Source organism: Nomascus leucogenys, chromosome 22a (genome assembly GCF_006542625.1).
Source record: "Nomascus leucogenys isolate Asia chromosome 22a, Asia_NLE_v1, whole genome shotgun sequence".
Taxonomy (NCBI): Eukaryota; Metazoa; Chordata; class Mammalia; order Primates; family Hylobatidae; genus Nomascus; species Nomascus leucogenys.
In genome coordinates this window covers 117,096,058-117,123,667 of record NC_044402.1, presented here as the reverse complement: position 1 = coordinate 117,123,667, position 27,610 = coordinate 117,096,058, and the positions used below count along the sequence as shown (strand labels likewise).

At 45.0% G+C, this 27,610-nt stretch overlaps 1 long non-coding RNA gene across 2 annotated transcripts in view; it reads right to left on the bottom strand.

The window, feature by feature from the left end:
* LOC115832316 overlaps positions 1–27,362 on the bottom strand; it is a 59,454-nt gene extending 32,092 nt beyond the window's left edge. The window contains exons 1-3 of one of the 2 annotated variants that reach the window (XR_004027723.1): positions 27,200–27,362; positions 25,816–25,876; positions 16,753–17,035 (exon numbers count right to left, since the gene is read on the bottom strand). This is a non-coding gene — a long non-coding RNA (uncharacterized LOC115832316). Of the gene's footprint in view, positions 1–16,752; positions 17,036–25,815; positions 25,877–27,199 lie in introns of those variants that run through there. The other variant, XR_004027724.1, reaches the window with a different exon arrangement.
* Between the last annotated feature and the right edge of the window lie 248 nt (positions 27,363–27,610).

Genomic DNA, 27,610 nt, shown 5'->3' with positions numbered 1-27,610 from the left:
TTCCTTGTTAGACCTTGCTCACATGACTAGGTCTCCACATGCCTCATTTTCTTCATAGTAAAAAGTATCTATTAATACTTATAGGGTTGTCTTAGGGATTAAATATGTTAATAAATATAAGTGCTTAAAACGATGCCACTTTTAACACTGTGTATGGTTGAGAAAGTACTCAACAAACTTTAATTATGATATCTTTGGATTATATTCCTTGAAGAATTTCTGGATCAGCAAATTTGCATATTTTAAGGCCTTCGAAACATATTGCCCAACTGGATTAGGCCAATTTACATTCCCGTAAGCAATCTATAAACACATCGGGTTGTTCAGTCTTCTAAACCTCTTCTTTTAAAATACCCAAAACATTTACTGTAAGCAACCTGGACTTCTCTGTAGTGGTAGGATTTAGCACTATTGATCCCTTTTTCTTGAAACCCTCGACTCCCTGGTTTTCTTCCCCTGCCTTCTGGGTTCCCCTTTTACATCTCTGATCCTTCCTCCACTTCATTGCCTCCCCTTTCCTGAGACCTCAAGATGCTGGATGTTTCCTGAGGTCCAGACCGCAGCAGTCTTCTCTCCTTTCTCTACATCCCATTTCTCAGAGGTCTTATCCACTCCAGCCATCCCCTCAGCTTCCTGACACCTCTAATTCTCATTCATCACAAGTGTTGCAACCCTAGTCTCCAATTACTAATTAATTCCATGTGACTGTCCCATGGTTTCAAATCTCCAAATCCAACACCAATCTACCACATCTGGTTCCCTCCCCTCCACCTTCACAGGCAAGCTCCCAGTTTCCATATTCCTATACCAAAGCTTGAAACTTCAAAGTCACCTTGGATGCCACTCTCTGACATCTAAGCAGTCATCAGATCCAACATGTTATTTTTTCTCAGTATCTCCTAGACTGTCTCTTCCTTTCCATTTCTAATACTGTCGCCCTTATTCACACTTTTATCATAAGGTAAGTCCTCTTGCCAACCAGCTCTCCCTGGCACACTCCTTCCTTTGATGGGCTTGAAGATGGATCTCTATAAATGCCTCACCACTTCCCTACTCAAGGCTCCTCTGCAGACCCCATCACCTGAACAAAGCCCATACTCCTCCCTCTGGCATCAAGAACTTCAAAGACCTGACCACATTCTATATTTCCAGCCCTATCTTCTGGACCTGACCTGTGTTTCTCTTAACCTGTAATGTCCATTCGCTCTAAATCCTATCTATTCTCCAAATAATTCTCCTCCCAGAAGGCTTTTCTGGCCACTCCCACTTACAATAACCAGTTGTACTTAGGACAGTTGGGCTACAAATAATAGTTTGAGAAACACTCAAATTGGCCTCAACCATAGGGATATTTGTTAGCTCGCATCACAGGAAATCTACACACAGAAGAGCTGACAGGCAAGGCTATAGCAAACACTGCTGCTCAACAGCATTTATTTTCCCCTTCCTCTTTCCTAACGGAAGTTCAGTTTTGCCCAAATCTCCCACTCTTCTTTTTGTTCAAGTCTACATAGTCTCGTGCTTCTGGGAGGCTGACCTCATTCTTAGCTCTAGTGAGTACTTAAGGGCTTGGATGCTGGAGCCTGAGTTCAAAACTTAGTTCTGCCACTTCCTAGCTGTGTGGTCCCTGGGCAAATTATTTAAACTCTGTGCAACCCAGCACTTTGGGAGGCCAAGGCAGGAAGGTCACTTGAGCTCAGGAGATCAAGATCAGCCTGGGCAACATAGTGAAACCTCATCTCTGCTAAAAAAAATTTTTTTTTTAATTAGTCAGGTGTAGCGGTGCACACCTGTAGTCCCAGCTACTCTGGAGGCTGAGGTGAGAGGATTGCTTGAGCTGGAGAGATCAAGGCTGCAGCAAGCTATGATCGCACCACTGCACTCCAGCCTGGGTGACAGAGTGAGACCTTGTCTCTCTATAAAAGCAAGCAAACGGCTAGGCACAATGGCTCACACCTGTAATCCCAGCACTTTGGGAGGCCAAGGTAGGTGGATCACTTAAGCTCTGCAGTTCAAGACCAGCCTGGGCAACGTGGTAAAACTCCATCCCTACTAAAAATAGAAAAATTAGCCAGGTGTGGTGGTGCACTCCTGTAATCGCAGCTACTCAGGAAGCTGAGGCACAAGAATCACTTGAGGCCAGGCGCAGTGGCTCACGCCTGTAATCCCAGCACTTTGGGAGGCCGAGGCGGGCAGATTACGAGGTCAGGAGATTGAGACCATCCTGGCTAGTGCGGTGAAACCCCGTCTCTACTAAAAATACAAAAAAAATTAGCCAGGTGTGGTGGCAGGCGCCTGTGGTCCCAGCTACTCGGGAGGCTGAGGCAGGAGAATGGCGTGAACCGAGGAGGCGGAGCTTGTAGTGAGCAGAGATCGTGCCACTGCACTCCAGCCTGGGTGACAGAGTGAGATTCTGTCTCCAAAAAAAAAAAAAGAATCACTTGAACCCAGGAGGAAGTGGTCGCAGTGAGCTGAGATCACGCCACTGCACTCCAGCCTGGGTGACAGAGTGAGGCTCCGTCTCAAACAAACAAAAACTGTGTTTCAATTTTCTCATGTATAAAATGAGGATATTAGCAGCACTCCTAGAGCATTAAGGTTGTTAAGCAAGATAATATATGTAAAGCACTTAGAACAGTGCCTGGCACATAATAACAGTTGTGTTTACAGAGCACTCGCTGTTTTTACCCTAACTGGGGTACAACAATAATGGCACTCCCATGCTCTTCGCTATTGCCTAGTTTGGAGTAGCCATGGGATCCAGAGCTGGCCAGAAAGCCATGAGGGGAGTCCACTGGGGACCTTCTGAGGATATTGTCTTAACTCTTAAGTAGGAGACTTGAGATTGTCTGACCCTTTTATTTTCCATACTGTGCCATGTCGGAAGTCTGAGCGTGCTGCCTGGCCCGTGCAGCCTGGGCAGCTGGGGCCTCTGTGTTGGCTGGGTGATGCCGTCAGAGACCTGGACGCTCATCTCCTTGTGCATCCCTTTTCCGTGTGCTGGCTTCTTCCAAGTGGCAAGTTGGCAACAGCAGTCTCAGTCCTCATGTTCTAGGCACAACAATCAGAGGAGTAGAGACTGCCCTTTCCTGTGGCTCTCTTTAGGAGCGAGAGAGGCTTTCCTATAAGCTCTTCAGCAGACCCCATTCTTACCTTATTAGATAGAACTGTGTCATGTGGCCTTTCTTAAAATTAATGCCAAAGTAAACAGAGTTTTGTATAGTCCAGTCAGGGCAAGCCTAGAGTTGTGATGGGGTCACATACCCGGAGACAACAAGGCAACTTCTAGCAGCATCTCTACTGGTTCCTTTGTCCCTAGGCAGTTGTGTCAAGATAAAGGATTTCCATGTAGGACTCAAGAGACCTAGGTTCCGGCCTTGGCACTGCTGCTAGCCAGCTGGGTGACTTTGAGCAAGTCACTTAACTTCTCTGAGTCAGTGTTTTCATCTAAAGTGAGAATGATAACTTTGCCTTCATATTGTAAGAATCCAATGAGAAGATGAGGCAGCACCTTACAAGCTGGAAGTTGCTGTGCAAATGGAAGATGCTATGGATTTTAAGGGCTGCTTTCCTCCTTTAGGAATCCACTTTCAGGCAAGTGAACTCTAAAGCCAGCAGCCAACCAGCAAAGTGAGTGAAGAATCTTCATCTCCTTCCTCTGGACTGCTCTTTTGGGCTGCTGCATCTCAAAGCCTACTCTTGGGTCAGCAGCCCCACCACAGATCCTCTGTCCCTCTCCACACCCCGTAACCGCAGGCCTCTTTTGGACTGAAGAATTTTCAGGGAAGAAAAATGCCTCATTTCCTTGAGATGCCCACACCTACCTGCCTCAAGTCTCACTGTCAGGAGAGCTGGGATGTTGCATTTTTATCTAGAAATTCAAGGCTATCTATCTATCTATCTATCTATCTATTTTTTTTTTTAAGATAGAGTCTCACTCTCTTGCCCAGGCTGGAGTGCAGTGGCATGATATCGGCTCACTGCAACCTCTGCCTCCCAGGTTCAAGAATTTTCCTGCCTCAGACTCCTGAGTAGCTGGGATTACAGGCGTATGCCAACACGCCTGGCTCATTTTTGTATTTTTGGTAGAGACAGGGTTTCACCATGTTTGCCAGGCTGATCTTGAATTCCTGACCTCAGGTGATTCACCTGCCTCGGCCTCCCAAAGTGCTGGGATAACAGGCATGAGCCACCGTGCCTGGCCAAGGCCATCTATCTTTTAACCCAGACTCGAGATCTGTAAAGGCCAGGTAAGACAGGTTTTAGAAAATTATTGTTAAAAGCTTGAGCTCCAGAATGACAGTCTCTGCGTTAGAATGTGGGCCTCATTGCTCAGTGGCTGGTTGATCCAAGGCAAATCATTTAGCCTCTGAATCTCGGTTTCCCCATCGTTAAGGTGGAGATAAGGATGTCTACTTCATAAGGCTGCTCTGAGATAAGATAAACCATGTAAACTACTTAATGCTATGCCTGACATAGAGCAAGAACCCACCAAGCAGAAGTTAGGCAATCTATTACATTTATAACACCTGTTGGGTGTTATGAAATTGGCCTAATTCTAGCTCCTCTCCAGCCTTTGAGGGGCTGAGAGCCTTGGAAAGAGAACAGGAGAGCTGCGTTCCAGTCCTGGTGCTACCACCAGGAGCTGTGTGGTCTTGGTCACCTCTAAGATTCCATTTTCTTGTCTATAAAGTGGTAAGGCTGCATAAGGTGGTTTCTGAGACCCCTCCCTATACTAACAAGCTCACGTTTGTGGCGTCCTAGTTCTTCCATGACAAGACTTCCAGAGTCTCCTCCTGTCTATCTGCTTTGCAGAAGTGGTTCCTGGAACTGTTCATGTCCAGGCATTTACTCCAGGGGACTCCTGGTCATTTTCAGGCATAGACACTGCATCTCCACATCTGTCCTGCTGCTGCCCTTTCCCTTTCATCTGGGGGTCCTCCTGGACTTCTGGGAATTCGATCCCTCCCTGCCCCCATCGTATTCCCCCAAGGCCTCTGTGTCCTCTCACTTTCTTGTCTTCTACCCAAATTCCTAGCTCCCTAAGCCAGGTAAAAAGCAGTTTAGTTCGACCTAAACTGGCACTTTCTCAGAACCTCCCCTGCTTCTGGCACATTCCTTGTGTTTCGGCAGGACCCAGAGAGCTGGAGAATTCCTCTCCCTCCTTAGCGTGGGTCCCCGTGTTGGCATGCCAACAGCCCCAAATATTTAAAGCAATCATGAAAATGAGCTCAGAGTCCCATGCCAGAGCCTTGAAAGGAATTAGGCTAAAAACAGGACAAAGGAAGAGGTGAGGCCAAACAGAAAATGCCATGAAAGGCACTGCCCAGCATGGCTGGATCCCAGGGCCCTCCTCTCTGGCTTCACTCACCTATAGTCAGGCACTGTGCTAGGCATTGGGGATGCAAAGTTGAATGAATCATCCCTGCCCTTGAGGAGCTCCCAGGCCAGCTGAGAAAGCTATACAAACAGAAAATCACAGTACAGTATGGTAAGTACAGACAAGATGCCACCGAAGGCACAAGGGAGCCATCAAAGCAGAGGGTCCTGGCTGTGAATGGGGTCAGTGGTGCATCTCCTACAGCCTTGATCTAGGCCTCAGGACAGGCATTCACCCAGGGACAAGGCAGAAGAGGTGCTTCCAGAGAAATGCAGATGCAAAGGCACAGAAGCATGAAACAGGATGGAGGAGGGAGAGAAAGTGCACAAGTGTGACTGCTTGGTAAACTTGGTAATGATCCAGCCTCTCCATTGGGCATGTTTATGTACATGTAATGTACAGAGAATGAAATTAGACTCAGCCTTATAATTGAAGATTTTTTAAAAATGTTAAACTAGATAGACACATGGATGCTTGTGGGTGCAAGGAAATTATTGGGCAGAATGCCTTTATCAGAAGGTGCCTGGAGTGCATGCCGAGCACAGATGTGTATAGTGAGAGGGTGACATAGCTATGTGCCCACAGCACCTTTCCTGTGATCAGTCCCGGGAGACTCCCTGCTGGAGGGGAGATGGGGTTTCCCCAGTCATTTGAGTGAAGGAAGAGAATCAGTTTGGCAGGCTGGGAGAGCTGGCAGTGTCCCAGGCACCTGGCACAATGCAGGGGAAGGTGTCAAGGTCAAAAACGATGCCTGAGTGAGTTGTGACTAAGCGAGCCCCAGGGCTTCCTGGTTACCAAGAGGAGATGGGAGTTGTGGGCAGGCCCAGGGCCTCTCCTGCCAGAGAGCTTTCAAATCCTCACAGCAGGCACAGAGAGTGGCTTTGGCTTGAGTCTTGGGGAGCTGGGCAGCCACACTCAAGCCTCTTTTGGAAAGAAAGAAGTAAAATGAAAGTGACACAAGCAAAATGATCATCAGGTGCTATTAAAAGAAATTCGTTATAACTAAGACATCTGCAAATAATAATGGTGCTCATTTTCATCATCATCACCACCATTATCACCATTTTTATTTATTTAAATGGTTCTAACATTTACTAAGCACTTATGAGCCAGGCTATATTAAACTTCACATGCACTTAACCTTCATAACAATCGGAAGAGATCAGTATTCTTGCTCACATGTTACAGAAAATGAAATATCCCCTAGGAAGGCTATATTAAGGTTCAGGGTGCCCTAAAACCAGGCAGTGTGTATTTAAAAAGCAGAAAATGTTATGGGCTGAACTGCGTTTTCCCCCAAAAATTCTTATGTTGAAGTTCTAACCTCCAGCACTTCAGAATATGAATGTATTTAGAGAGAGGGTCTTTAAAGAGGTGATTAAGTTAAAATGAGGTCATTAGGATGGCTTTTAACCCACTATGACTAGTGTCCTTGTAATAAGAGGGAATTTGGACACAGACATGTATAGAGGAAAAGGCCATGTGAAGATACGGAGAGAAGACAACCATCTATAAGGCAGGGAGGGAGGCCTCAGAAGAAACCAACCCTGCTGACACCTTGATCTCGGACTTCCAGCCTCCAGAACTGTGAGAAAATAAATTTTTGTTGTTCAGCCCCCAGTCCATGGTGCTTTATTATGGCGGCCCTCACAAATAGATCAAGAGAACAATGACTCAGGAGTGCCTTAGAGAAACTAGGAGAAACAAGGCTGCAGGGACCGCATGGCACCCATGCAGGGGAGCTGACTGCCTGCATGCCTTCGCCTTGCCCACAGCTGTAGGACACCTGGGGACCCCTTAGCATCCTCAGCTCAGCTCTGAGAGTGATAAGCCCCAGAACATTTGGAGTTGTACAACAACAGTGCAATTGATGGTGTCTTCTTGACGAGATCAGGACTTGAAAGCAATAGGATTAAAAACTGGGGTTTAAAGAGATTAAAACACAAAACCTAAAACAAAGCAAAGCCAGCATAATCTTTCTACTCTATAGACCTTTAACCACCAAACCACTATGAGAAGTAGGGTCAAGAGGGTAGGCCAATATTTCCACCTGGCTTGAGAAGCAAAACCAGTGCCCAATAGGAGTTCACTTTCTCACACCAAATGGGCCAGAGCCCAGAGGATGAACCTCTGGGAGAAGCGTCATTAGGATGGGTCAGTAACTAGGTCAGCAGTCACTGTGTCTGGGTTCTCCTGGATTCCTCAAAGCAAGTTAATTATTAAAGGGAACAGGTGAAAATATAGTCTTGAGGTTTAATTAAACTAAAATTCAGAGAGTGGGGTGGGGAAGAGGGTTTCAAGAATTCCAATCAGCCCCCGATGATACTGCGGAGACCCAAGTTGCCTTGGAATCTGCAATCAATATGGAAATCACCAGAAGTATAGAGGAGTTACGGCTCCGGGCTCCAGTGTAGCGGGGTCTAGAGAACGAGAAAGCCATTCTGAAACTTTAAGAAACTTGCATCTCTGCGCTGGCAGCAGACTTCAAAACAGGTACAGTCCACTAGGGCAAACAGAAGGCTGGCCAAAGATGGGGAAAATAAGGAGGACTTTCTGGAGGAGGTGCTCTGGAAACTGGGCTCTGGAGGAGGAAGGAGACAGAGCTCAAAGGACAGAGGAGGGTGCTTTGTCCCATGGAAAGTATGAAAGAGAAACTCCAGTGGCTGGGCGCTGTGGCTCATGCTTGTAATCCCAGCACTTTGGGGGGCAGAGGTGGGTGGATCACCTGAGGTTAGGAGTTCAAGACCAGCCTGGCCAACATGGTGAAAACCCATCTCTACTAAATACACAAAAATCAGCCAGGTGTGGTGGCACTCACCTGTAATCCGAGCTACTCAGGAGGCTGAGGCAGAAGAATCGCTTGAAACCTGGGAGGCGGAGGTTGCAGTGAACCAAGATAACACCACTGTGCTCCAGCCTGGGTGGCAGAGCGAGACTCAGTCTCAAAAAAAAAAAAAAAAAAAAAAAAAAGAAAAGAAAGAGAAACTCTAAAGGTTCAGCGGACAGCAGAAAGTTCTCCATGAAGAGTTTAAAGCTAGAAAGGGAGTCCTGGGTAGCACCTAAAAGGCATGTGTGTTTGTGTGTGGGGGATGTATATGTGGTGTGTGTGTGCACATACATGCAGGTATGATGTATGTATGTGTGGTATGTGCGGTATGTGTGCATGCATGTGTGTGGTGTGTGATGCATGTAATTTTGTATGTGCATGCATGTATATGGTGTGTGGTGTGTGATGTATGGTATGCATGTGGTATGTGCTTATGTGTATGCATGTGTGTGCAGTGTGTGCATGTACAGGTGTGGCATGTGCATATGTGTGCACACATGTGGTGCATGTGTGGTATGTGTGCACATCTGTGATATGTGGTGTGTGTGCACTTATGTGCATGCATCTGTGTGGTGCATATGTGGTGTGTGTGTGTGTGTGTGTGTGTGTGTGTGCTCATGCACACACATCCTGGGACTTTAATGGTAAGGATCATCTGGCCGAATATCTCTGGTGAGGAGAAAGCAGGTGGCCCAGGCCAGAGCTAACAATAGCAGGATTTAGGGAGAATTGGGCAAGTTTGTCAGGCGCCTCCTGAAGCAAACGAGGAGCCACAGTAAAGGGTCTTGAAAGAGGCCTGCTGGATTTTCAATCAGACCTGCAGTGTCAAGTTTCAGCTCAAGTGATATCCAAATGTCTCGTATTTCTATTTTTTATCATTTCCATATTTTCAGTGAGCAGAGCTTACCATCTGCACAATGTTGGGCCAAAGAAATAAAAACCAAGAGGAAATTGCACTACAGTGCGGTATAATCAGTCTGATCCGCCTGGGATGTTAGTGGAGACATGTGTGTCTTTACTCATCTGAGTATTAATGTCCTGACTGTTTCTAAGCAGGAAGTTTCTCATTTGGCCAGGCTGAAAGGCAGCTCCAAAATGGAGCGGCAGTTTTCTGTTCTCCACAAGCTCCCCTCCCCTGCTCCTAAATCACGTCACTCCCCAGTCGCTGCAAATGATTCTCATGTGTTGACAGGTTACACAGTTCAACACAAGACATCAGCAGGAGTCTAGGTTGCAGCAAGAACCAAATAGCAGAGCAGGGAGGCCATGTGAGCTGGCTATTAGGTGACAGGGGCAGGCAGTGACCTGCCCGCTCTTTCCAGCCTCTCCCTCCTGGGCCCTGCTGACGTGTCTGGCTGTCCTCTGCAGCCTAGTCCGTGGCACATCTCAGACAAGGCATGTCAACTCTTCAATCCTTCATTTCTTCATATGAAAAGCAGGCTCATAACACCTACCTTGTAAGGCAGTAGGGAAGAGTGCTATGTTTCATAGAAAAAGCTCCTAACATAGCATCCAGCACACACTATTACTTAAAACATGCTTCGAATATAATAATAGTACACACTTATATCATGCTTACTACATGCCATGAGTGGTTTTAAGCACTTGATATTTTATGTGTGTGTGTGTGCACACATGAACTAATTTAATCCTCACAACCCTGTAAGGCAGCTTCTACTGTTATCCCTGTCTTACAGAAGAAGAAACTAAGGCACAGAGAGGTTCTGTAACTTGACCATGGTCACAGAGCTGGTAGAGCCAGGATTCAAACTCAGGCAGTCTGGCTCCAGGGACTAGGTGTAGATAAATAAATGAATTAATTAAAAGTTGATGTGTTGGTGGATGGGCAAAGAACATGGATTTCCATGAACTCCAGTAAGGAGCAAGTTATCTAAGCAGCACATTGACAAGTTAAAGGCTCAAAATTCTAATCCCGGCCCCCATCAAGTTCAGGAACTGCAGTTGTTTAATGTTGCTAGAAAGTGGCATCGCTTACTCTAAGCTAGAGGTGAAGGCTGCTTCCCTTACTGAGACAGGCTTAGTATGCCATAATTTGGAAGGTTATCACTGGAAAGCACTCAGGTATCACCTAACTCCTAATTTTATGTTTGCAGGAACTGAGGCAAGAGAGGGAAAGTGACCAGCCTAGGGTCACACAGTGCCTGTTCAGACACGTGCCACTTCTATGCCCCAGCGCTGTTTTTATGACATAATTTGGCATCTCCTTCACACTAGGAAAGCTGCATCCGGAAGTTGGGGGAGGAGTTATGGACGGGAAAGCAAGATTGAAGAGTTGAATACACTGCCTGGCAAATTGTTTTAAAATGAGAAAGTCATACTTCGTTGCAAGGAAGTTCCTGTTTATGTAAGTCTGGTGAAGTCATTAGACCTTTTGCCTCTCCCCCGCCCCTCCCTGAGGCATCCGGAGGTCCACGGAGGGAAAGGACACTGGTACGGAATGCACCCTACACTCCCACGCTGCTTGCTGTTCCCCCAACACGCCTGAGAGCATTCCATATTCCCACCACAGCATATTTGCTCACGCTGTTCTGGGACTGAATCCTCCCATCCCTACTCCCATCCATGCCTGAAGTAACCCTCCCCAGGCTTCAGGGACAGCTTGAAAGCCCCTCTGTGACGCTTTCCCAGCCGTCAGAGCCAGGATGGACTTCCTGAGCTCCAGGGTCACTTGAAGCCAGTGGGGAAAGTTCTGGCTCCTGCATCAGCCAGGTCTGGATCTCTGTTCTGATTCTCTGTTCTCTGCTCACTCAAGTGTGACCTTTGGCAAGGACCTTCATGATCTCCCTGTCTCCATTCTCCCACTTATCAAATGGGAATAATAACAGTCGCCTCCTCATGAGGTTATATAGTAAGATCAACATATATAAAGAAAGCATTTAGTACAGTGCCTGGTACTTAGTAAATGGGAGACATGATTGCCACTCTTGGAGGTCTTATTCCACATGCTTTTTTGATTTATGCTTGTTTGGATTTGTATCTTATCTCCCCTTCTAGAGAGATACCTATATTTTGGCAGGAACTGTGTCAAGTTCAACTTTCCAATCCTGCTGCACTCTGAGCCTTGTGCAAAGTTGTGCTTTGTGAGCATGTGTTAAGTTGAAGTGAATTGGAACAAAAAAGATGAGTTAATTGTGGCAAAAAGCAGGGCATTATAATTTTTGTAAAAAGCCTATGATGACTGCCTTTATAAACAGACTTCAGAGGTTCTGGGCAGATGTGCAGAGTAGAATATTGCTTTCAGCTCTCATTACTAGTGTTCTTAAGGATGAGGTTGAGAGAAGCAATAATAATAACATCCTCCTATCAAGGACTTCAAATGGTCCATGTTAGGTTCTTTGTAACTTCATTTGTTGCCTACTAACAACCTCTAAGGTAGACGTTATTATCCCTATATATGGATAGGAAATTGTCCCTATATATGGATAGATTCAGAGAGATTAAGTCACCCAACAAGGTTGGATAGCAAGTATAGAGCTGAGGCCAGGTTTGAATCCAAGCCTGTCTGACTCCCAAGGCCATACTGTACCCTGAGCAGGTCTGCAGACCACCTTCTGCCATCTGACCTAGGGCTTGTTTTGGTATGGCCAACAAGCCAAGGTGGGTTTTTACACTTCTAAATAGTTGAAAAAAATGAAAAGATTAATATTTTGTGACACATGAAAGTTATATGGAATTTAAATTTTAGTGTCCATAAATAAAGTTCTACTGGAACACAGCCACATCTGTTCATCTATACATTATATAATGCATAGTCCTGCCAACTATACATTGGCTGCTATAACAGAAGTGTTGAAATATTTGCAGGAGATACTGCATGCCCCTTAAAGCCTATATTCCCTATCTAATTTTTTCAGAAAACGTTTGCTAGCCCCTGCTCTAGGTCATACTGACTCTTACAGACAAACTTAATGCAAAGAAAACTGCCCTTTCCATAAAAGTCAGCTACAAAAAGGGCACCCATCTCTGCAGCAATAAATCTTGGTCTCCAGATTCTGACTTGCCTTTATGCGTGCTGAGACGCCTTGGTTCTTGCTTTCATCCAGCTCGCAATGTGATTTGAAATGAGAGCAGCCACCAGACTCTGCCGGGCAGAGACAACAGGCCACAGCAAGCCTGGAAGCAAAGGGAAAGGAATTTAGAGCCAGAAGTCAGCTCAGCTTCATTAAATGCCTTCACTCCCTTGATTCAGGGTTTCCTGCTGCATCTTGTTCAGCTGTGAACGTGCCCAGGCCCCAAGCAGGGGCAGGAGGCTGGAAATGATGAAAGCACAGGGGCTTCGGGCTCCCTGATTCTTTATCCAGCCTCCACCCTGACCACTGGGCAGAGGCCTGGCTCAGCATATCTCTCCCTGGGAAGCCTCAGGCAATCCCTCTCCCTGAAGAATACTCAGTCTGAATGTAAAATGAGCGCTTGGCCCAGCTGTTCCATTGCCCATCTGCCTCACTCACCTGTTTTCCTTCTCCTTCACACTGCACAAACACCTTTTGCCCCTCCATTGTCTCCCTATGGGGTGAGCTTTGATTCCTTCATCCAGCAAGGGCTTTTGAACATCTGTTGTGTGTCCAGTTTTGTAGAGACACAAAGGAAGTAAAAGTAACCTAGGAGGTTTCTATTTGTTTCAGGATACCAGGTATACACATGGGAAGCCACAGAATGATCCTTGAAGAAATGCTGAGCACCAGTTATGTGCTTGGTATGCTCCAGGTGCCTTCACAACCATGCTTTTGCTTCAGCCATAAAACACACCTGTGGCCCAGGCATCCTTATGCCCATTTTACAGATAAGAAAACTGAGAATCTGAGAGATTGCCTGGAGATCAGATGGCTGTTAAGGGATGGAGCTAGGCTTTCAATTCAGGTCTCACTGGTCCAAAATGCATGCATCTTTGAAAAACTGGGCTGCTCCCTCTACCAGGATGTCATTGGGTGCCTCGGGGCTACAGGATGGGGATTTTAAGACAAATTTCTTAGGGAAAACAATCTTAAGTCCTTACACAGCAGCAGAAAGTGCACTGGAACACCAATAAAGAAATTCTAGACACAGCCTGGCCGATCCTATAGTTAAAAAAAAAAAAAAAAAATTCTTCTAGACCCAACTGTTCCTTTAATGAGACATATATGAGTTATATGTCTCTGGGTATGATTTCTTCCCTTCCCTGGGTCTTAGTTTCCACATCTGTAAAACTAAAGTAGATAGTCTGGACAAAGTTATCTCAAAGCATCGCCCACCTTCACTGCTTCTCTCTGTTCCTGCTTCACAAATGCAGTGCTTGGGCACAGGATTCAAAGTTCAGCTCTGGCCCTGAGTCACAAAACTCAATCCAGGTGCCTCCATCTGAACCTTGAAAAGACAAAAAAAAGCCCTAATAAAACTGATAGTCTGGCTATCTGGGTTCAAACCACAAAACTAAATTTTAAAAAAATGGAGACAAAAGATATTATATAGCTGCTCTATTCCTTTCTAAATTCCTTCCTGCTTGATTTTCATGGAACTGTTTCCAAGAATAAATCAGGCTTCTGTTGCATTTGCATTGCTGGAGCCTCCTGAAGCAGGAGATAAGAGGCAGCAATGTCAAAAAGGAAGCTGGGGTGGTAGGGTGGGAGTTGGTGGCAGAAGGAGGCCTGAAGCTTGAAGGACAGGAAGGATTTAAACAAAGTGAGGACAAATCTTAAAAAACAAACAAACAAAAAGAGTAAAACCCCAAGGCCTTTTGGGGAAACTGTGAGGCGACCAGTTAGTTTTAATAGGAATTATTGGGGAATTAAGGAGAGACTAGAAATACAGGCAATCTTAAATGTTTTCAGTAAATTAAAAATGTGACTTAACATCCCAGTAGCTATAAGTACACTTAGCATCTAGATCTTGGTTTCTACTAACACTGTCCAATATAAAAAGAACTAGCGTTCTCTGAAGAAATGTCTGATTCTAGTAGGACTGCAGCAAGAAATATACAAAATGAGTTTGGAATATCTTGAAATACCAGAAAATAAGGAAGTGATCAAAAATGAATTTTTTTAAAAACCTACAATACAGCTGGGCACAGTGATACATGCCTGTAATCCCAGCACTTGGGAGGCCAAGATGGGAGGACCACTTGAGCCCAGGAGTTCGAGATCTGCTGGGCAACACAGCAAGACCACACTAAATTATGTATAATTTACCCCCTGCAATTTGCTTTTTTCTTTTCCTTTTTCATGTTTTTGTTTTTGTTTTTGAGACAGGGTCTCACTCTGTTACCCAGGCTGGAGTGCGGTGGCACAATCTCAGCTCATTGCAACATCTGCCTCCTAAGCTCAAGCAATCCTCCCACCTCAGCCTCCCAAGTAGCTGGTACTATAGGGATGTGCCACCACGCCCAGCTAATTTTTTTGTATTTTGGGTAGAGACAAGGTTTTGTCATGTTGCCCAGGCTGCTCTCAAATTCCTGGTCTCAAGCAATCCATATTTTTTGGCCTCCCAAAGTGCTGGTATTACAGGCATAAGCCACCATGCCCAACCCCCAATTTTTTTTTAATTAGCCAGGTGCGGTGGTGCATGCTTGTAGTCCCAGCTACTCAGGAGGCTGAAGAAGGAGGGTTCACTTGAGCACAGGAGTTTGAGGTTGCAGTGAGCTATGATTGTGCCACTGCATTTCAGCCTGGGCAACAGATGTATGCTCTCTTAAAAAACAAAACAAAATGGGCCGGGCGCTGTGGCTCACGCCTATAATCCCAACACTTTGGGAGGCCGAGGCAGGCAGATCATGAGGTCAGGAGATCGAGACCATCCTGGCTAACACGGTGAAACCCTGTCTCTACTAAAAACACAAAAAATTAGCCAAGCGTGGTGGCAGGCGCCTGTAGTCCTAGCTACTCGGGAGGCTGAGGCAGGAGAATGGTGTGAATCCGGGAGGCGGAGCTTGCAGTGAGCCAAGATCAGGCCACTGCACTCCAGCCTGGGCGACAGAGCGAGACTCCGTCTCAAAAAAAAAAAAAACAAAAAACAAAAAACAAAAAATCGTACCGTAATGGGGATATGTCAAAGGGATGCAGGAGCCAACTGAAAGAGCTACCAATGAACAAAGCTGGAAAAATTTAAGCAATAAAATGAAGTAGTGTTGATTTGTAACCCAAAAATAATGTAAAATAAATATCTATACATCCATACTGATGTAAGTAACTCAATAAATGGAAAGAGAAAAAAATATCCTATAGGAGAATCCCAAATAATTGATGTAGATCTTGTACCCTCCAGAAGAGGGAACATAACTCTCCATTCCTTACGTGTGGGGTGGGCAGACTGACTTCCTTCTAAAGAGTAGGAAAGGGGGGAAAGAGTACCTTAACAGTGGAGAAACCAGATAAACACTGCTGAACCAGGTGATCAAGGTCAACAGTAACAGTGATAAACCATGTTGGTAACATGTGCCTTTGATATGATGTCATTAGAATGGCACTTTACCTCTGTGGTCCTCTTCCCAAAAAGCCAAAACCCCAGGCTAATCATGAAACAAAACATCAGACTAATTCCCATAAAGGGGCTTCCTACAAAATACCCGGCCAGTGCTACTCAAAACTGTCAAGATCATTAAAACCAATAAAAGTCTGAGAAACTGTCACAGCCAAGAGGAATCTAAGGAGGCACCACAAGTCAATGTACTCTGGTACCCTGGATGAGATCCTCAAACAGAAATAGACATCAGGTAGAAACTATCGACTTTAGTACATAATAATGTATCAATATTGGTTCATTGATTATAACAAATAGAGCACACGAATGTAAAATGTTAATAATACGGAACATTATGTATATATGGAGGGCACATGGGAACTCTCTGTGCTATCTGCTCAAATTTTCCTTAAATCTAAAACTATTCTAAAAAATAAAGTCTACTAATTTTTAAAAAGCCTAAAAAATGTGACTTAGGAAACTACCATTAGCAGACACTTGGTCAGAAACTAGGGTAAAACTCGTGCTCCAGAACCTTCCTCCCTGGGAAAGTGCAAGAGGCAGGCGCCTTTCTCCTTACTGGGACAAGGCCAACATGTGGTGAGCCTCAGGGACCTGCTCACTTTTACCCAGTGAGCCTGTAAGCAGGATCAAGCCTTCCTTGTGCCCATCCAGACAGCTATGTGTGTTACCAAACTGAACTGGGTCTGTTTGACTGCATGCAATGAAAAACCAAACATGGCTGGGCGTGGTAGCTCACGCCTGTAATCCCAGCACTTTGGCAGGCCAAGGTGGGAGAACTGACCAAGGTGGAGTTCAAGACCAGCCTGGGCAACATAGTGAGACTCTGTCTTTCCAAAAGAATTTTTTTAAATTAGCCAGGCCTAGTGGCATGCACCTGTAGTCCCAGCTACTTGGGAGGCTGAGGCAGGATTGCTTGAGCCCCAGAGTTCAAGGCTACAGTGAGCCGTGATCGTGCCACTGCACCCCAGCCTAGGTTATAGAGCAAGACCCTGTATTTAAAAAAAAAAAAAAAAAAAAAAATCCAAACACCAAAGCACTGGGTTTTTGTAGAAAGAAAAGTTTATTGCAAGGCTGCAGAGAAAGTCAGGAGCCTGGCTCAAATCTGTCTCCTGGAGCTGGGGGCTGGGGCAGGTTTTATAGGCAGAAGGTAATGAGGCATGATCTTGGATCTTGCAATGAGGTGATGCCAGGAAGTGTAATCTAACTGGATCTTGCCATGGGATGATCTTTCCAGGGCTCAATCTGATTGGATCATGCCATGTGGTGTCCACTCTTATTTCAGTCCCCATTCCTTGGTCTGAGCACTTAGATTCCATCAGCGTTGCATTTGGTCCATTTGGGTTTGCTTAGGTTATCTGCAACATGGAGGTAACTGAAAAGTAACCATTTTTTTTTTTTTTTGAGACGGAGTCTCGCTCTGTCACCCAGGCTGGAGTGCAGTGGTGCGATCTCGGCTCACTGCAAGCTCCGCCTCCCGGGTTCACGCCATTCTCCTGCCTCAGCCTCTCTGAGTAGCTGGGACTACAGGCGCCCGCCACCACACCTGGCTAATTTTTTTTTGTATTTTTAGTAGAGATGGGGTTTCACCGTGGTCTCGATCTCCTGACCTCGTGATCTGCCCGCCTCGGCCTCCCAAAGTGCTGGGATTACAAGCGTGAGCCACCGCGCCCGGCCAAAGTAACCATTTTATAACACAAAGTTGAACTAGATTGGGCTGGTTTTGCAGTTATGCGTGTAGAACCACCTAGCTGATGGCTCCCTTGGCTTACCTAACACAATATAGCCTCAGCTACACAACAGCAGATTGGGCGGGATGGCAGAAAGTAAGAGAGTGTGGGACCACAGTCAGACTGATTTCTACTGTTGGATTACATCAACAAGAAGCCTCAGTTTCAACCTGTCATTAACATCCATTTAAACTTTCTGATTTCTCTTTTTAACAAGAAAGAACACATCTCAGACTCAGACCTTTCTATAGGCAACAACATCCAGCACAAATTTAATAGTACTTTTTGTTTTTGACAGTTACATTCTATATGTGAAAAATATGCTAGTATTCAATTTACAATAGTAATAGAGTATTTCCTTGGTAAATAAAATAGGTTAAGAATATAAAATAATCACTTTCACCTTTCTGTTTAGGGGAAAAAACTAAGTTTGAAAACAATTTGAGGGTGAAGCTGTGGGTAAACATGCATTACTATATACTGCTGAAGGGAATTAAAGTGGGTATCCCTTTCATTCAGTAAATCAGCAACACCTATCAAATTTGTAAATGCATTCACCTCTTGACCTAGTGATTCCATGTTTCTATTTCTGGCAATTTTAGCCTTCAGATATGCTTACTGTACTAGTAAGCTCAGGCTGCCATAACAAAATACCAAAGACTGGGTGACTTAAACAACAGAAATTTATTCCTTACAGTTCTGGATGCCAGAAAGTTCAAGATGAAGGTGCTGGCTGATTTGGTTCCTGGTAAAGGATGTCTTCCTGGCTTACAGACAGCCACTTTCTCACTGTGTCCTCACATGGCAGAGAAAGATCTCTATGTCTCTTGCTCTTCTTATAAGGGTACGAGGCCTAATGGGTCAGGGTCCCACCATTATGCCCTCATTTAACCTTTATTACCTCCTCACAAGCCCTATCTCCCAATAGAGTCATATTGGGAGTCAGGGCTTCAGCATATTTGATGGGGGAACACAAATACTCAGTCTATAACACATGTATAAACAAAATGACATACGTTCAATCTTATAGACTGAAAAATTAAATCATAAAACAGCAAGATTATTCACTTTTATATATATAAATATATAAATCATATTATATATATATTATATATAAAATAGCACTATTTGTAATAGCAAAGATGTGCAGGTTAAAGCAACTCCATCTTACATGCTAATCCACCATGTTGACTTCTGATTAATCCCAGTTCCGGGAATACCTCTACGATTTCTATTTTATCTACTGTTCCTTGTGTAAAAGCATGTACTTACCATAAATCCTGCACTTAGATCAAAACAACCTTGACCATAAATCCTGCCCTTAGGCAGATTCACATAGCATTCTTGCCTTTCCCTAAGGGGCCAACTTCAACTATCCTATACACATTCCTTCTCTAGGGTATAGAAGCCCTGGGTCTGGGGGGTAATGGCCCATGTTCTACTATCTCCTGCTGAGATGATGGCTTCTGTTCATAAATCCCTATTAAATGTGAGACACTGGATTTATCAGCCTCTTTGGTCTGTCAGCTTCCTCAGCCTTTAGGAATATATTTACATAAGATCTGCCCACTGTGGAACAAAATAATAGGAAAAACCTAAATATTCATTAATAGAATGTCTGGTTTAAATAAATTCTGGTAGATGCATACAATGAAAACGCTGGCCGAGTGCAGTGGCTATACCTGTAATACCAGCACTTTGGGAGGCTGAGGCAGGCAGATTGGTTTGCTTGAACCCAGGAGTTCAAGACCAGCCTGGGCAATGTGGTGAAACCTTGTCTCTAAAAGAAAAAATTAGCCAGGTGTGGTGGCGCATACCTATCCTATAGTCCCAGCTCCTCGGGGGCCGGGCTGAGGTGGGAGGATGGCTTGAGTGTAGGAGGTAGAGACTGCAGTGCAGTGAGTTGTGATCACACCATGGCACTGTAGCCTGGGTGACCAAGTGAGGAGGAAAGAAAGAGAGAAAGAGAGAAACAGAGAGAGAGAAAGAGAAAGGAAAGGAAAGGAAAGGAAAGGAAAGGAAAGGAAAGGAAAGGAAAGGAAAGGAAAGGAAAAGGAAAGGGGCAAGAGGAAAGAAAGAAAGAGAGGGAGAGAGGGAGGGAGCAAGGGATGGAGGGAGGGAGGAAGGGAGGACAAAACAAAGAAAGAAAAGGAAAAAAATTCTATGCAGCTAGTAAAAACCAAGAATGAACATGCTCTGTATGGAACACTATGGAAATATCTCCAAGGTATATGGTTAAGTAAAACAAGTAGGTCCATATCTATTTAACCTGCAAACCTTTTGTGTAAAGAAAGATGGGAGTGGGAGATAAGAATATTTGCATGGGCCAGGAGTAGCAGCCCTTTGGGAGGCCAAGGCAGAAGGATTGCTTGAGTCTAGGAGTTTAAGACCAGCATGGTAATATAGTGAGACCACTTCTCTACAAAAAAATTTAAAAAGTAGCCAGGGTGGTGCACACCTGTAGTCCCAGCTACTCTGGAGGCTGAAGGGGGAGGATCACTTGAGCCCAGGAACTGCAAGTTGTTGCCAACCGGACCTGTTTTCAATAAAACAGCACAGCAGCTTTCCTGCAGCCTCATTTTCATTTAAGATCAAGGTGGGGGAGGAGGAGCACACTGGAGTAGGGGTTTGGTGCTGAGAATATACATACACTTCCAGGACTGGAAGTGGCCACATGGCCAGTATGAAAAGCTTTACAGTCAGTCACTCCTCTTTCCCTTGAGGGACCCAAGAGAGGACTGTGAGGCAAAACAGAGTCTAATTCTGTCTGTTTTACAGGACATGGCAGCACGTGGACTCCTGTGTGACTGGCCCTACCCCTACATCACAGAGAGCACACAGAAACAGAACAATCCAATCAGATGTGCATTCGCCTGTCTATGGTATGTACAAGTGTCAATGCATTATTCATTGATTGCATCGGTTTATCAACTTAATTAATTCTTCCACTTGCTCAGTGCCTAGCCTGTGCCTTTCAGGACCCTCCAGCACAGGCCCTGTGACCACCCAGAAAAGCACTGACCTCAGCTTAGTCCATGCAGTCAAATATAGTCATAAAAACAACAGCTAACACTTATGGACTTCTTTTTTGTGCCAAGTGTTTTGCTAAGCACTCCACTCTTGTCTTATTTAATTTTCAGAGAAATTTCTTGAGATAGAGATTGTTATTATCTCCATTTTACAAATGGGGAAACTGAGGTTTGGAGAAGTTAAATGTCTTCCCAGAGTCACACAGCTGGGGAGAGCCAGAGTCAAGAAGACCGAGGTAGTCTGGCTCAAGCCCACCCTCTGAACCAGTCCCCTCTACTGCCTTATTAGCTTCTGATGGCTATGACAGCTTAGCTGGTGACCCTTGCTCATGTTCATGGCAGGATGATCCAGTGGAAATCCTCCATTGGACTCAGAGCTGTTACTCATAAAGACCTGTCCTCAGGGGCTGCACACCTCTATTCTGACTCTGCACAAGTCCCCCAGGAACCTTCCATGCTGTGCAGCTGGCACTAATTCACCTCTGCACAGCTTCTCCTTTGAGTATCATAGACATCCTCAGAGGTGGACGGGGCGGGCCTTTCTATAACCACTCAACAAATGGGAGAACTGGGCCTAACAGGGGTAAAGAGTCTTGTCAAGGTCACTGCAAGTGTTTGGTGGAGCTGGGATGCTAGCCCAGTTTTCTAAAGCCAAAGCCATCTTCTATTGCTGGTACCACAACAAAGAACTAACACAGAAAGTACATAACAAAGAAAAGGAAGGAGACTCTCTAGGGTCTTTGGTTTTTTTCCTCCTTTCACCAGAGGTCTGAAAATAGTTCTCTGGAATTCTCCCTGCTATGGTCAGAATGTTTGTGGCCCTGCAAAATTTCTGTGTTGAAATCCTAAACCGAAAGGTGATGGTATTTGGAGGTAGGGACTTCAGGAGGGGAATTAGGTCATGAGAATGGAGCCATCATTAATGGAGTTAGTGCCCTTATAAGAGGCCCTAGAGCCAGGCACGGTGGCTCATGCTTGTAATCCCAATACTTTGGGAGGCCGAGGTGGGCAGATCATGAGGTCAAGAGATCGAGACCATCCTGACCAACATAGTGAAACCCCATCTCTACTAAAAATACAAAAATTAGCTGGGCGTGAGTGGTGCACGCCCGTAGTCCCAGCTACTCTGGAGGCTGAGGCAGGAGAATCGCTTGAATCCAGGAGATGAAGGTTGCAGTGAGCCAAGATCATGCCATTGCACTCCAGCCTGGCAACAGAGCGAGACTCCATCTCAAAAAAAAAAAAAAAGAAAAAAGAAAAAGAGGCCCTAGAGAGCTAGCTGACCATTTCCATCATGTGAGAACATAGCTAGAAGGCACCATCTATGAGCCAGAAAGTAGGCCCTCACTAGGCATCAAATCTGCCTTGTTCTTGAACTTCCCAGCCTCTAGAGCTGTGAGAAATACATTTCTGTTGTTTATGAGCACCTAGTTCATGATATTTTGTTATGGCAGCCTGAATGGACTAAGACACTCCCTAATGACAGACAACAGAGAGATTCCTTCCCAGCCAAGACTCTCTTCCTAATCATCTGTTCCTTAGGGTTATACAGCTCTCAAAATTGGCCTTGTGTTCAAAGCAAAAATATGCCCCTAACACACAAGCTCCCTAATTTTTTCACTTTGAGAGAGTTCACAGTCCCATTGGGACAGAAAGAACACCAAGCTAAAAGTTAGGCAAGGGGCCAGAGGTGAAGGAGACAGTTGAGAGGAGATGAAGAGGACTGCAAACCACATAAAACTTCTTTTTGGTTTTCCTAAAGTTCATCTCATGGGCTACAGACAGCCTGCTGGGTTTAGGGAGTGAGAGGAGGCCTCCATCTTCTGACCCTTCGTTTGGTCTTTTCTGTCTTCTCTCCCTCACACTCACCTGGACCACCACAGTGTTAAGGGATGCCAGAATCCAAGGGGGGGATCAAGTGATAGGTGTGGGACTCATGGAGCTTTTTTGTAGGAGTGAATTCTCCGCCAGAGGCATTCTGGGTATAAATGAGGCCAACTGCTCATTCAGAGTTATTAGAGATGATGGAATAGTCCCAAAGACAGTTCTCAACAAAGCCCATCTCAGCATGGCTAGTTTATCAGTCACCTTACGTGACCTTGGGTAGGTTGTCTATCCTCTCCAAATCCAGTTTCCTCAACTGAAAAATGAAGGTAATAAGAACACCTATCCCCATGGTATTGGTAAATCAAATGAGACAGGCTGGGTGCTGTGGCTCACAACTATAGTCCCAGCATTTTGGGAGACCAAGGCAGGAGGATTGCTTGAGGCCAAGAGTTCAAGACCAGCCTGGGCAACATAGCAAGATCCCATCTCTACAAAAATGTAAAATACTAGCCAAGCATGGTGGTATGCATCAGTAGTCCTAGCTACTCATGAGGCTGAGTAGAAGGATTGCTTGAGCTCAGGAGTTTGAGGATGCAGTGAGCTATGATTGTGCCACTGCCCTCCAGCCTAAGCAACAGAGGGAGACTCTCTTGAAAAAAAAAAAGATGGAGACCAATCTAAGTTCTTTGTAAACTGTAAGACAACAGAGAGATGTCATTAGTCCTTATTCATTAATCACCTTTACCTCTAATTGGCTGTTGTACACAAAGTGGGTACCAGATTCTGCCATAAAATTGTTTTATTGGAAGAGATAAAAGGCAACAGAATTAAAAAAAAAAAAAAAAAGAAACATGTTAGCACAAGAAAGCAGTTTTGAAGTGATGGTCCTGAACTGAAATCAACAGCAGCCTTGAAAAAGAAATGCCAAGTTCTCTAACCTTTACACCACACTTCAAAGGGCATTGGCCTCTGACTCACAGGTAACACAAATATTTTTTACTCCAATGTATTTCTTTGTTCAATAAGCTCAACCCATTTTTCCCTGGGCCCTCTCTACATGCATCAATATTATGGCTGTCTCTGGAGCAGTAACCTTCAAACTTCAAGTGTGATCAAAGTAACATAGGCACTTGTTTGAAATGTCAATTTCTGGGTCCCACATCCAGAAAATCTAGGGTAGACCCCACAAGTCTGCATTATGAACAAGCTCCCTGGGAGATTCACCTTAAGACTTATTCTGGTCTTCAAGAAAGACCTATTCTTTGACACCCTCTGCTTACTTAAGTACCAAAAGGCATGGACTGTGTCATTTAACTGCCTAGCACATTGCCAATGCCCAACACTCAGAAAAGATGCTCGCTAATAAGTAAGAAATACTAGGAACCCTAAATACTTGCTTCTAAAAAGATGTAAATGTTTGTCTCCAACATCATCATGATGACGGCCAGTTGCATAATTCTCACACCTTCTTAAGAATGAAATTCCAGCAACCTCAGCTTTCCCATGTCAAACTTTTTTGACATTCCCAGGCTAGATTAAGTGACTTTCCTTTGTGGTTCCACAGCCTTCAGCCCATACCAGTACTTACAATATATTCTATGTATTGACTTTACTATTAGTCTTCCCCCACTGGAGGGAAGTTTTCCTCCTTCCTTAAAGATAAGTTCTGTGCCCGCTTCTCTTGTGTTTCTACCATGTAGACCAGTGATTAGCACCAAATCATCAGACGTTAATGGAATGAAATGCAAAAGGGAATGAAATAGCATGGGATAGGTTGGGAACACTTTAAGAGGGGAGAGGGGAGGTGACCCCTCTGTGATGTTCTGGTATAAGGACATCCTAGGGTGAGCCACATGACAGTGTGATTAATATTCAGTAAGTGGAAGTTTTTATTTTGTCCGTGGTTTGGGGATTTTGAGAAATTTTTTCAAGGAGTGGGCATCAATAGATGTTCCTGTTAATGCTGCGGAAGGGTCTTCTAGTTTCGCATACCAATTTTGACATCTTGGGGCAGGTGTTTCAATTGGTTAATGCCACGGGATAGCTCACACTAAGATCATCTTTGCTTAGATAGCAGATGGTCATAAATTATATTATTCTTCACCAATATCTGGTTACCTCCCTGTATGAAGATTATGCTTACCCACACTGTTGAACTCCCATATGCCATGTGGCTTGCTTTGTTCATGAAATGTAGGCAGAAGTGATCTGAGTCACTTCCGAAGGGCTCGCCGTGTACTTCATCTACCTCAGTCCTGAAACAAGGACAGTAATAGAACCTAGTAGAGTCTACAGCTGGCCCACAGTGGACATGGAATGTAGGCAGGAAGTGGACATTTGGGAGTTATTACTGCAACATAACCTGGTCTTTCCTGGCTTATGTCCCCTTATTTCCAAACAATGGAAATGTTTATATACAATTAGTTTGCCTTTGTGACTTTAAGAAACATTACCTCTTAGGGCCTTAGTTTCAATGTCTATGAAGTGAAGAGGATAACACAGTGATAAAAAATATCAAACATAAATTGATTGCTTATCATGTGTCTGGCGAAGCATTTTAGAAAAATTATCTCATTTTATCCTTATAACAACCTATGAGGTTGGTATTATTATTATCCTCATTTTATAGACCACGAAACAGAGGCCTGGAGAGGTTAGGAAACTTGCCCGGTGGGTACTAAGAGTACTTACATACTAAGAATAATCTAAGATACTAAGAATAATTACTGATAGAATGCAAATGGCCTGACACCAGAGCCCAGCCTTTTAATCTCCATGTTGCACCAGGTCATCTCTAAGACCTCATCTGTCTGGGATACACCAAGAATCTGTGACATCACCATGTGGTAACGATTGCTCTAGTCTTCAATTTTTAAACCAAGACCTGTTTTCACCACTGCCCTACTCTTGAGGGGTGAAGACAACTCCTTCCTCAGCCTCTCAAGTAGCTGGGATTACAGGTATGAGCTACTGTGCCCAGCTAAGCTGGACTCTTGAGCTTCATTCCCAAGAGATAGATCACCAAGAGAGGGCCATGGAGAATGAGAATGTTCCCTTGAAAATATTTTGGGCTTCTGTCTACCAAAAGATGGGCAATAATATGGAAGGACGCATGAGGGTCTGTTTGTTGCATGGTCTTTGTTGCATGGTCTACCTGGGCACAGGATATGGGAAGTCTGGGTGTGTTCCACCAATGCTGTTCTATAAAAGGCATAGGACTTCCATTCCTGGGACCATTATTGTTCCTTGCTCCTGTCTTAGGGGGCTGACGGGCTCCTGTTGTGAGGCTTAGTAGGATAAAATGAACAAAATTCCCTAGGACCATGGCCTGCAAATCTGAATATAGAGCCACATCACGAGCCCAGCTTTACCTACCTTCCAGCAATATCCAACTCTCCTGCTGTCCACACTACTAGTGTGTACAACCTGTGGATGAGCAAATACAGAAGGAGGGCAGCCGATGCCATTAGCCACTGAGGATGAAAACTCAGCAGCTCCAGCAAAAGGACAGGGTTGAACTGCTGTTGGGATGTATCTGAGAATTTCACTTACCTGCCTTTTCCTCGTCTTCCATTAGCAGAGTTCATGGAGATTTGGTTCCATTTTGGCATCTCTAGAAGAGTAGAGTTGAAGCACAAAAGAGATAAGACCAGGGTTTTTTTTAGGGCCCTAGGCAATGACTTGAGTAAGCGCTTGTGTTTTACTACAGGAAAGTGCTCCATCAAGAGCCAATGGTCAACAACATCAGCAGGTCAGAGAGGGTCCTCCTCTGACCACCTCCCCCCCGTGCCATCCCTTCAGATGCTCCTGGCTATAACTTCCTTTAGGGCCACTAAATTCTTACTCCATCCCCACAATTTCCTGCAGTACTCCCCACTCCCCGCAGCTGATTTTGGCCCTGACTCATTGGTGCTGACTCAACAAAGAAAAGCAGACCCCTTAGGCAGCTGGACAGTGGACCAGGGCCAGAGCCTGCAGGAGTGCATGAGAGGGCAGGCAAGGCGGGAATCCATCAATCAGCCTGTCACCAAGTCTTTGCTGAGCCCCCCTGAAGACTTGGACCCATGCCGAGCTACGCAGTGGGGGTCCCAGAAAAAGGAGAGAAGACAGGAGCCTTTATTTTGTGGCAACTATGGATGTGGAATTGGAGCTCCTTCGTTTTGAGGGTCTCTAAGCCCACACAGCCTGGCCCAACCCACCATCACTCACCAGAGGGAGGCTGAGTGCTGCCAGGAAAGGCCAGCCACAGTGGAGCTTAGGGAAGGTTGGGTGGTGGCAGCCAGGAAGGGTTTTGAAGCTGTATTTGCAAAGCTTTTGACATAAGATTCAGATAATGTCAGTTTTTTATAAGAGACCAGGTGGGGGTGGTGGTAAATGGAAATTATGGGGGGATTTTAAAGCCCCCATATCCACATCCTGGATACTGCCATTGCCACCAGCCTCCACATTTCTTTTCCCACAAGCCTGCTGGGTGTGGGGTACCTCCCTTGAGTTAATACATTGTGTTTCTGAAATGTCCCTGCTAAAATGAACCTACTATGTTACTCTGAGAGTGTCTTTCTAACCCCCTTTGCATTTGCAGAGGGGGAAAAACGACCATAGATGTGAGGGCACAGAACAGTGACTTTGGCATGAGGATTCACTTAGAATCCCAGAGCCCTAAGAATTGGAATCCTGACTCAATTATGTAGCAGTTGTGTAACTCAACTTGGGGCAGTTCTCTGAGCCTTACTTTCTTCATATTGTAAAGAGGAAGGAATAGAGCAGCACGCTCACAGAGAACTGTGAGGACAGGCATAATTGCTAGCACATCATGGCCACTTCTGTTAGGAAATAATATTCAACCATTATTGTAAAGAAGTAAAGACAGAGTGGGGAGAAATAAGCTCATGGTCTGAGAGCACCAGGGAAAATGTCACTCTCTCCATCTTCTTACCTTGATGGTCAAAACTCATCATGGGCTCCCTCTGCTGTCCATTCTCTGCATTCATTTTCCTATATAGAAAGTGACACACTCATATTCCTGTTTGGGGCACAGAATGTGCACATGACCTAATTTAATCAGTGGAATCCTGTTTGTTCTTTATCAACATTATCTTTCAAAAACATTCTTTCCAGGCTGGGTAAGGTGGCTCACACCCGTAATCCCAACACTTTCAGGGGCCAAGGTGGGAGGATCACCTGAGATCAGGAATTCGAGACCAGACTGGGAAACATAGTAAGACCTTGTCTCCACTAAAAAATAAAAAATTATAAAACAGCTGAGTGTGGTGGTATGTGCCTGTCGTCTCAGCTACTCAGGAGGGCTGAGGCAGGAGGATCGTTTGCACCCAGGAGGTTGGGGCTG